Source organism: Rhinoderma darwinii, chromosome 12 (assembly GCF_050947455.1).
Source record: "Rhinoderma darwinii isolate aRhiDar2 chromosome 12, aRhiDar2.hap1, whole genome shotgun sequence".
Lineage (NCBI taxonomy): Eukaryota > Metazoa > Chordata > Amphibia > Anura > Rhinodermatidae > Rhinoderma > Rhinoderma darwinii.
This window is the reverse complement of record NC_134698.1, coordinates 3,317,785-3,329,823: the sequence shown is the minus strand read 5'-3', so window position 1 is coordinate 3,329,823 and position 12,039 is coordinate 3,317,785. Positions and strand designations below refer to the sequence as shown.

The 12,039-nt window shown below is 30.4% G+C and overlaps 1 protein-coding gene and 1 long non-coding RNA gene across 2 annotated transcripts in view; one reads left to right on the top strand and one right to left on the bottom strand.

Moving 5' to 3' along the window:
- The window catches only part of DUSP23 (dual specificity phosphatase 23), a 395,843-nt gene that overhangs the window by 314,214 nt on the left and 69,590 nt on the right, over positions 1 to 12,039 (top strand). The window lies entirely within an intron of this gene.
- LOC142664592 (uncharacterized) lies at positions 320 to 1,420 on the bottom strand. The gene is made up of 2 exons (XR_012851327.1): positions 989 to 1,420; positions 320 to 883 (listed from the first exon to the last, which is right to left on the bottom strand). It is a non-coding gene; the product is annotated as an uncharacterized LOC142664592 (long non-coding RNA).

The following is a 12,039-nucleotide window of genomic DNA, read 5'->3' as shown; positions in this document are numbered from 1 at the left end:
TCATTCCATACAATCTCAGCCTTGTAGTAACGACGCGTTTTTGAAAAACATTTTCGCTAGATGTAACACCAGCCCTAGTGATCAGTGAGACGTCTGTAGGTCCTCAGTCCCTCTACGCAGGACCGGATACAGGTATATGTGGAAGTTACCATGGCCCCTCTGTCTACCTACCTTCAAAAAGCATAGAGCATGTTCCCCCGGATTGCTATTGGCCTCCCCAATCCTAGTTTGTCCTGGCATCTGCCTGGTGCTGATGCCAGGCCTTCCTCTATGCACCACCAGAGCTCCCCGTCTTGAAAAATTGGACATTTCAGGACCATCCGAAAAGAACATTTACTTCTTGGAGGCTGCAGTAAAGTGACAACTCAAGGCTGCAAAATATGATAGTCGATCAGTGTGGTCAGTGCCGTTATTTTCCAGAAAGTTCTGACCTCTTACAATCCACTTGGATAAAAATATCCCGCTGTTCCTCCTGACTCCACCGGTAAGATATACGCTGGATTTTGGCAGCAGATTGTCTCCTACATGAAATCCAACATGCCCGATTCTTCCTTTCTCCGACACCTGCCATCGGGGGAGATTTGGGAGACGCCCATACGCATCACTCTACCGATCCTGATGAAATCGGCCGGTTTGGACAACGTTCATCTAATGTGTATGGGCACCTTTAGTGTTGATTATCGGTCACCATCTTCCTCTATTGGCTTTATATGTCGATCTCCAAAAGTCAATGAAATAAGAAAAATAAACCCTAAAAACATAAAATGGGTAAAAAACAATACAAATGAGAAGTCTAGACATGAGGCCTTCATACGGAGATGAGTCAGAGCCGCCACCTGGGTGACATTCAGGACGTGCTTGTGTGGGGGCAATCAACCTAAACCTGCAGAGACAACAGGGGACAATGATGAGAATATGTTCAGAATCACACCTCCCATCATCAACACTTAAAGGGGAAGTACAGTTTCATGAAGATTTTCATATTCACCCATTTATAACATGTTATGATTAATCGGGTGTTTCATTCCTCGGACCCATTCAATGCTGGGATGTGATCGGTTGTGGATTGGCTGCTCACCGGAGGCAATCACTCTGTTGAATATATAAAAAAACATTTTGTTTGGAGGAACATCTAGTTGGAGGAAGGAAGGTTTGCTGCAGAAATGTATAAAACTTTCCCATTCACACGTATTGAACTTCTTCAGTCGCAGAAATTTCTGCTATTTGTGAATACAGCCAGGACCTTTTACATGGGGCGATTATGGTGTAAGAAATCGTAATATCCAGTAAAAGCTTGCCATCGTTGGCTAGTGTAAGCACGTGCAGCGATTGCACGACCATCGATAAATTTCTCGTTTGTTAATGGGGCCTCCCCTCGTGTGTAGACAGAAGCATCTACTACTCAGTGGGAAACGAGACGGGGTGTGCTCTTGTTGACCAAAAGACAAGCGATCTTAAAAGCAATCAAATTAATAAATCTTGTATATAGGAGCAGTATTATAGTAGTTATATTCTTGTATATAGGGGCAGTATTATAGTAGCTATATTCTTGTATATAGGGGCAGTATTATAGCAGTTATATTCTTGTATATAGAACAGTATTATAGTAGTTATATTCTTGTACATAGGGGCAGTATTATAGTAGTTATATTCTTGTACATAGGGAGCAGTATTATAGTAGTTATATTCTTGTATATAGGGGCAGTATTATAGTAGTTATATTCTTGTATATAGGGGCAGTATTATAGTAGTTATATTCTTGTATATAGGAGCAGTATTATAGTAGTTATATTCTTGTATATAGGGAGCAGTATTATAGTAGTTATATTCTTGTATATAGGGAGCAGTATTATAGTAGTTATATTCTTCTATATAGGAGGCATTATTATAGTAGTTATATTCTTATATATAGGGTGCAGTATTATAGTAGTAATATTCTTGTATATAGGGGCAGTATTATAGTAGTTATATTCTTGTATATAGGGAGCAGTATTATAGTAGTTATATTCTTGTATATAGGAGGCAGTATTATAGTAGTTATATTCTTATATATAGGGTGCAGTATTATAGTAGTTATATTCTTGTATATAGGGGGCAGTATTATAGTAGTTATATTCTTGTATATAGGGAGCAGTATTATAGTAGTTATATTCTTGTATATAGGAGGCAGTATTATAGTAGTTATATTCTTATATATAGGGTGCAGTATTATAGTAGTTATATTCTTGTATATAGGGGCAGTATTATAGTAGTTATATTCTTGTATATAGGAGGCAGTATTATAGTAGTTATATTCTTATATATAGGGGCAGTATTATAGTAGTTATATTCTTATATATAGGGTGCAGTATTATAGTAGTTATATTCTTATATATAGGGTGCAGTATTATAGTAGTTATATTCTTGCATATAGGGGGCAGTATTATAGTAGTTATATTCTTGTATATAGGGAGCAGTATTATAGTAGTTATATTCTTGTATATAGGAGGCAGTATTATAGTAGTTATAGTCTTATATATAGGATGCAGTATTATAGTAGTTATATTCTTGTATATAGGGGCAGTATTATAGTAGTTATATTCTTGTATATAGGGGCAGTATTATAGTAGTTATATTCTTGTATATAGGGGCACTATTATAGTAGTTATATTCTTGTATATAGGGGGCAGTATTATAGTAGTTATATTCTTGTATATAGGAGCAGTATTATAGTAGTTATATTCTTGTATATAGGAGGCAGTATTATATTAGTTATATTCTTGTATATAGGGGCAGTATTATAGTAGTTATATTCTTGTATATAGGGAGCAGTATTATAGTAGTTATATTCCTGTATATAGGGGGCAGTATTATAATAGTTATATTCTTCTATATAGAGCAGTATTATAGTAGTTATATTCTTGTATATAGGTGCAGTATTATAGCAGTTATATTCTTGTATATAGGGGGCAGTATTATAGTTGTTATAGTCTTGTATATAGGGGCAGTATTATAGTAGATATATTCTTGTATATAGGGGGCAGTATTATAGTAGTTATATTCTTGTATATAGGGGGCTGTATTATAGTAGTTATATTCTTGTATATAGGGGGCAGTATTATAGTAGTTATATTCTTGTATATAGGGGGCAGTATTATAGTAGTTATATTCTTGTATATAGGAGCAGTATTATAGTAGTTATATTCTTGTATATAGGGGCAGTATTATAGTAGTTATATTCTTGTATATAGGGGGCAGTATTATAGTAGTTATATTCTTTTATATAGGAGGCAGTATTATAGTAGTTATATTCTTGTATATAGGGGGCAGTATTATAGTAGTTATATTCTTGTATATAGTGGGCAGTATTATAGTAGTTATATTCTTGTATATAGGGGCCAGTATTATAGTAGTTACATTCTTGTATATAGGGGGCAGTATTCTAGTAGTTATATTCTTGTATATAGGGGCAGTATTATAGTAGTTACATTCTTGTATATAGGGGCAGTATTATAGTAGTTATATTCTTGTATATAGGGGCAGTATTATAGTAGTTATAGTCTTGTATATAGGGGCAGTATTATAGTAGTTATAGTCTTGTATATAGGGGCAGTATTATAGTAGTTATATTCTTGTATATAGCGGGCAGTATTATAGTAGTTATTCTTGTACATAGGGGGCAGTATTATAGTAGTTATATTCTTGTATATAGGAGCAGTATTATAGTAGTAATATTCTTGTATATAGGGGGCAGTATTATAGTAGTTATATTCTTGTATATAGGGGCAGTATTATAGTAGTTATATTCTTATATAGGGGCAGTATTATAGTAGTTATATTCTTGTATATAGAGAGCAGTATTATAGTAGTTATATTCTTGTATATAGGGGCAGTATTATAGTAGTTATATTCTTGTATAAAGGGAGCAGTATAATAGTAGTTATATTCTTGTATATAGGGGCACTATTATAGTAGTTATATTCTTGTATATAGTGGCAGTATTATAGTAGTTATATTCTTGCATATTGGGGGCAGTATTATAGTAGTTATATTCTTGTATATAGGGGCAGTATTATAGTAGTTATATTCTTGTATATTGGGGGCAGTATTATAGTAGTTATATTCTTGTATATAGGGGCAGTATTATAGTCGTTATATTCTTATATAGGGGCAGTATTATAGTAGCTATATTCTTGTATACAGGGGGCAGTATTATAGTAGTTATATTCTTGTATATAGGAGCAGTATTATAGTAGTTATATTCTTGTATATAGGAGCAGTATTATAGTAGTTATATTCTTGTATATAGGGGCAGTATTATAGTAGTTATATTCTTGTATATAGGAGGCAGTATTATAGTAGTTATATTCTTGTATATAGGAGCAGTATTATAGTAGTTATATTCTTGTATATAGGGGGCAGTATTATAGTAGTTATATTCTTGTATATAGGGAGCAGTATTATAGTAGTTATATTCTTGTATATAGGGGCAGTATTATAGTAGTTATAGTCTTGTATATAGGGGGCAGTATTATAGTAGTTATATTCTTGTATATAGGGGCAGTATTATAGTCGTTATATTCTTGTATATAGGGGCAGTATTATAGTAGTTATATTCTTGTATATAGGGGCAGTATTATAGTAGTTATATTCTTGTATATAGGAGCAGTATTATAGTAGTTATATTCTTGTATATAGGGGCAGTATTATAGTAGTTATATTCTTGTATATAGGGGCAGTATTATAGTAGTTATATTCTTGTATATAGGAGGCAGTATTATAATAGTTATATTCTTGTATATAGAGGCAGTATTATAGTAGTTATATTCTTGTATATAGGAGCAGTATTATAGTAGTTATATTCTTGTATATAGGGAGCAGTATTATAGTAGTTATATTCTTGTATGTAGGGGGCAGTATTATAGTAGTTATATTCTTGTATATAGGGGCAGTATTATAGTAGTTATATTCTTGTATATAGGGGACAGTATTATAGTAGTTATATTATTGTATATAGGGAGCAGTATTATAGTAGTTATATTCCTGTATATAGGGGGCAGTATTATAGTAGTTATATTCTTGTATATGGAGCAGTATTATAGTAGTTATATTCTTGTATATAGGGGCAGTAGTATAGTAGTTATATTCTTGTATATAGAACAGTATTATAGTAGTTATATTCTTGTACATAGGGGCAGTATTATAGTAGTTATATTCTTGTATATAGGGAGCAGTATTATAGTAGTTATATTCTTGTATATAGGGGCAGTATTATAGTAGTTATATTCTTGTATATAGGGGGCAGTATTATAGTTGTTATAGTCTTGTATATAGGGGGCAGTATTATAGTTGTTATAGTCTTGTGTATAGGGGGCAGTATTATAGTAGTTATATTCTTGTATATAGGAGCAGTATTATAGTGGTTATATTTTTGTATAATGGGGCAGTATTATAGTAGTTATATTCTTGTATATAGGGGCAGTATTATAGTAGTTATATTCTTGTATATAGGAGCAGTATTATAGTAGTTATATTCTTGTATATAGGAGCAGTATTATAGTAGTTATATTCTTGTATATAGGAGCAGTATTATAGTAGTTATATTCTTGTATATAGGAGCAGTATTATAGTAGTTATATTCTTGTATATAGGGGCAGTATTATAGTAGTTATATTCTTGTATATAGGGGCAGTATTATAGTAGTTATATTCTTGTATATAGGAGGCATTATTATAGTAGTTATATTCTTATATATAGGGTGCAGTATTATAGTAGTAATATTCTTGTATATAGGGGCAGTATTATAGTAGTTATATTCTTGTATATAGGGAGCAGTATTATAGTAGTTATATTCTTGTATATAGGAGGCAGTATTATAGTAGTTATATTCTTATATATAGGGTGCAGTATTATAGTAGTTATATTCTTGTATATAGGGGGCAGTATTATAGTAGTTATATTCTTGTATATAGGGAGCAGTATTATAGTAGTTATATTCTTGTATATAGGAGGCAGTATTATAGTAGTTATATTCTTATATATAGGGTGCAGTATTATAGTAGTTATATTCTTGTATATAGGGGCAGTATTATAGTAGTTATATTCTTGTATATAGGAGGCAGTATTATAGTAGTTATATTCTTATATATAGGGGCAGTATTATAGTAGTTATATTCTTATATATAGGGTGCAGTATTATAGTTGTTATAGTCTTGTATATAGGGGCAGTATTATAGTAGATATATTCTTGTATATAGGTTGCAGTATTATAGTAGTTATATTCTTGTATATAGGGGGCTGTATTATAGTAGTTATATTCTTGTATATAGGGGGCAGTATTATAGTAGTTATATTCTTGTATATAGGGGGCAGTATTATAGTAGTTATATTCTTGTATATAGGAGCAGTATTATAGTAGTTATATTCTTGTATATAGGGGCAGTATTATAGCAGTTATATTCTTGTATATAGGGGGCAGTATTATAGTAGTTATATTCTTGTATAAAGGGGCAGTATTATAGAGGTTATATTCTTGTATATAAAGGGGCAGTATTATAGTAGTTATATTCTTGTATATAGGAGGCAGTGTTATCGTAGTTATATTCTTGTATATAGGAGCAGTATTATAGTCGTTATATTCTTGTATATAGGGAGCAGTATTATAGTCGTTATATTCTTGTATATAGGGGCAGTATTATAGTAGTTATATTCTTGTATATGGGGGCAGTATTATAGTAGTTATATTCTTGTATATAGGGAGCAGTATTATAGTAGTTATATTCTTGTATATAGGGAGCAGTATTATAGTAGTTATATTCTTGTATATAGGGAGCAGTATTATAGTAGTTATATTCTTGTATATAGGGGGCAGTATTATAGTAGTTATATTCTTGTATATAGGGGGCAGTATTATAGTAGTTATATTCTTGTATATAGGGGGCAGTATTATAGTAGTTATATTCTTGTATATAGGAGCAGTATTATAGTAGTTATATTCTTGTATATAGGAGCAGTATTATAGTAGTTATATTCTTGTATATAGGAGCAGTATTATAGTAGTTATATTCTTGTATATAGGGGCAGTATTATAGTAGTTATATTCTTGTATATAGGAGCAGTATTATAGTAGTTATATTCTTGTATATAGGGGCAGTATTATAGTAGTTATATTCTTGTATATAGGAGCAGTATTATAGTAGTTATATTCTTGTATATAGGAGCAGTATTATAGTAGTTATATTCTTGTATATAGGGAGCAGTATTATAGTAGTTATATTCTTGTATATAGGGGGCAGTATTATAGTAGTTATATTCTTGTATATAGGAGCAGTATTATAGTAGTTATATTCTTGTATATAGGGGCAGTATTATAGTAGTTATATTCTTGTATATAGGGGGCAGTATTATAGTAGTTATATTCTTTTATATAGGAGGCAGTATTATAGTAGTTATATTCTTGTATATAGGGGGCAGTATTATAGTAGTTATATTCTTGTATATAGTGGGCAGTATTATAATAGTTATATTCTTGTATATAGGGGCCAGTATTATAGTAGTTACATTCTTGTATATAGGGGGCAGTATTCTAGTAGTTATATTCTTGTATATAGGGGCAGTATTATAGTAGTTACATTCTTGTATATAGGGGCAGTATTATAGTAGTTATATTCTTGTATATAGGGGCAGTATTATAGTAGTTATATTCTTGTATATAGGGGCAGTATTATAGTAGTTATAGTCTTGTATATAGGGGCAGTATTATAGTAGTTATATTCTTGTATATAGCGGGCAGTATTATAGTAGTTATTCTTGTACATAGGGGGCAGTATTATAGTAGTTATATTCTTGTATATAGGAGCAGTATTATAGTAGTAATATTCTTGTATATAGGGGGCAGTATTATAGTAGTTATATTCTTGTATATAGGGGCAGTATTATAGTAGTTATATTCTTATATAGGGGCAGTATTATAGTAGTTATATTCTTGTATATAGAGAGCAGTATTATAGTAGTTATATTCTTGTATATAGGGGCAGTATTATAGTAGTTATATTCTTGTATAAAGGGAGCAGTATAATAGTAGTTATATTCTTGTATATAGGGGCACTATTATAGTAGTTATATTCTTGTATATAGTGGCAGTATTATAGTAGTTATATTCTTGTACATAGGGGCAGTATTATAGTAGTTATATTCTTGTATATAGGGGGCAGTATTATAGTAGTTATATTCTTGTATATAGGAGCAGTATTATAGTGGTTATATTTTTGTATAATGGGGCAGTATTATAGTAGTTATATTCTTGTATATAGGGGCAGTATTATAGTAGTTATATTCTTGTATATAGGAGCAGTATTATAGTAGTTATATTCTTGTATATAGGAGCAGTATTATAGTAGTTATATTCTTGTATATAGGAGCAGTATTATAGTAGTTATATTCTTGTATATAGGAGCAGTATTATAGTAGTTATATTCTTGTATATAGGGGCAGTATTATAGTAGTTATATTCTTGTATATAGGGGCAGTATTATAGTAGTTATATTCTTGTATATAGGAGGCATTATTATAGTAGTTATATTCTTATATATAGGGTGCAGTATTATAGTAGTAATATTCTTGTATATAGGGGCAGTATTATAGTAGTTATATTCTTGTATATAGGGAGCAGTATTATAGTAGTTATATTCTTGTATATAGGAGGCAGTATTATAGTAGTTATATTCTTATATATAGGGTGCAGTATTATAGTAGTTATATTCTTGTATATAGGGGGCAGTATTATAGTAGTTATATTCTTGTATATAGGGAGCAGTATTATAGTAGTTATATTCTTGTATATAGGAGGCAGTATTATAGTAGTTATATTCTTATATATAGGGTGCAGTATTATAGTAGTTATATTCTTGTATATAGGGGCAGTATTATAGTAGTTATATTCTTGTATATAGGAGGCAGTATTATAGTAGTTATATTCTTATATATAGGGGCAGTATTATAGTAGTTATATTCTTATATATAGGGTGCAGTATTATAGTTGTTATAGTCTTGTATATAGGGGCAGTATTATAGTAGATATATTCTTGTATATAGGTTGCAGTATTATAGTAGTTATATTCTTGTATATAGGGGGCTGTATTATAGTAGTTATATTCTTGTATATAGGGGGCAGTATTATAGTAGTTATATTCTTGTATATAGGGGGCAGTATTATAGTAGTTATATTCTTGTATATAGGAGCAGTATTATAGTAGTTATATTCTTGTATATAGGGGCAGTATTATAGCAGTTATATTCTTGTATATAGGGGGCAGTATTATAGTAGTTATATTCTTGTATAAAGGGGCAGTATTATAGAGGTTATATTCTTGTATATAAAGGGGCAGTATTATAGTAGTTATATTCTTGTATATAGGAGGCAGTGTTATCGTAGTTATATTCTTGTATATAGGAGCAGTATTATAGTCGTTATATTCTTGTATATAGGGAGCAGTATTATAGTCGTTATATTCTTGTATATAGGGGCAGTATTATAGTAGTTATATTCTTGTATATGGGGGCAGTATTATAGTAGTTATATTCTTGTATATAGGGAGCAGTATTATAGTAGTTATATTCTTGTATATAGGGAGCAGTATTATAGTAGTTATATTCTTGTATATAGGGAGCAGTATTATAGTAGTTATATTCTTGTATATAGGGGGCAGTATTATAGTAGTTATATTCTTGTATATAGGGGGCAGTATTATAGTAGTTATATTCTTGTATATAGGGGGCAGTATTATAGTAGTTATATTCTTGTATATAGGAGCAGTATTATAGTAGTTATATTCTTGTATATAGGAGCAGTATTATAGTAGTTATATTCTTGTATATAGGAGCAGTATTATAGTAGTTATATTCTTGTATATAGGGGCAGTATTATAGTAGTTATATTCTTGTATATAGGAGCAGTATTATAGTAGTTATATTCTTGTATATAGGGGCAGTATTATAGTAGTTATATTCTTGTATATAGGAGCAGTATTATAGTAGTTATATTCTTGTATATAGGAGCAGTATTATAGTAGTTATATTCTTGTATATAGGGAGCAGTATTATAGTAGTTATATTCTTGTATATAGGGGGCAGTATTATAGTAGTTATATTCTTGTATATAGGAGCAGTATTATAGTAGTTATATTCTTGTATATAGGGGCAGTATTATAGTAGTTATATTCTTGTATATAGGGGGCAGTATTATAGTAGTTATATTCTTTTATATAGGAGGCAGTATTATAGTAGTTATATTCTTGTATATAGGGGCAGTATTATAGTAGTTATATTCTTGTATATAGTGGGCAGTATTATAATAGTTATATTCTTGTATATAGGGGCCAGTATTATAGTAGTTACATTCTTGTATATAGGGGGCAGTATTCTAGTAGTTATATTCTTGTATATAGGGGCAGTATTATAGTAGTTACATTCTTGTATATAGGGGCAGTATTATAGTAGTTATATTCTTGTATATAGGGGCAGTATTATAGTAGTTATATTCTTGTATATAGGGGCAGTATTATAGTAGTTATAGTCTTGTATATAGGGGCAGTATTATAGTAGTTATATTCTTGTATATAGCGGGCAGTATTATAGTAGTTATTCTTGTACATAGGGGGCAGTATTATAGTAGTTATATTCTTGTATATAGGAGCAGTATTATAGTAGTAATATTCTTGTATATAGGGGGCAGTATTATAGTAGTTATATTCTTGTATATAGGGGCAGTATTATAGTAGTTATATTCTTATATAGGGGCAGTATTATAGTAGTTATATTCTTGTATATAGAGAGCAGTATTATAGTAGTTATATTCTTGTATATAGGGGCAGTATTATAGTAGTTATATTCTTGTATAAAGGGAGCAGTATAATAGTAGTTATATTCTTGTATATAGGGGCACTATTATAGTAGTTATATTCTTGTATATAGTGGCAGTATTATAGTAGTTATATTCTTGTACATAGGGGCAGTATTATAGTAGTTATATTCTTGTATATAGGGGGCAGTATTATAGTTGTTATAGTCTTGTGTATAGGGGGCAGTATTATAGTAGTTATATTCTTGTATATAGGAGCAGTATTATAGTGGTTATATTTTTGTATAATGGGGCAGTATTATAGTAGTTATATTCTTGTATATAGGGGCAGTATTATAATAGTTATATTCTTGTATATAGGGGGCAGTATTATAGTAGTTATATTCTTGTATATAGGGGGCAGTATTATAGTAGTTATATTCTTGTATATAGGGGCAGTATTATAATAGTTATATTCTTGTATATAAGGGCAGTATTATAGTAGTTATATTCTTGTATATAGGGGCAGTATTATAGTAGTTATATTCTTGTATATAGGAGCAGTATTATAGTAGTTATATTCTTGTATATAGGAGCAGTATTATAGTAGTTATATTCTTGTATATAGGAGCAGTATTATAGTAGTTATATTCTTGTATATAGGAGCAGTATTATAGTAGTTATATTCTTGTATATAGGGGCAGTATTATAGTAGGTATATTCTTGTATATGGGGGCAGTATTATAGTAGTTATATTCTTGTATATAGGAGCAGTATTATAGTAGTTATATTCTTGTATATAGGGGGCAGTATTATAGTAGTTATATTCTTGTATATAGGAGCAGTATTAAAGTAGTTCTATTCTTGTATATAGGAGCAGTATTATAGTAATTATATCCTTGTATATAGGAGGCAGTATTATAGTAGTTATATTCTTGTATATAGGAGGCAGTATTATAGTAGTTATATTCTTGTATATAGGGGCAGTATTATAGTAGTTATATTCTTGTATATAGGAGCAGTATTATAGTAGTTATATTCTTGTATATAGGAGGCAGTATTATAGTAGTTATATTCTTGTATATAGGGGCAGTATTATAGTAGTTATATTCTTGTATATAGGGGCAGTATTATAAGAGTTATGTTTTGTGTTTTTTTTATGTCTAATTTTTTTTTCTGCAGCTGTTTTATTTTGTGTCTCATGTCCCAGTCGAGGTCACGGG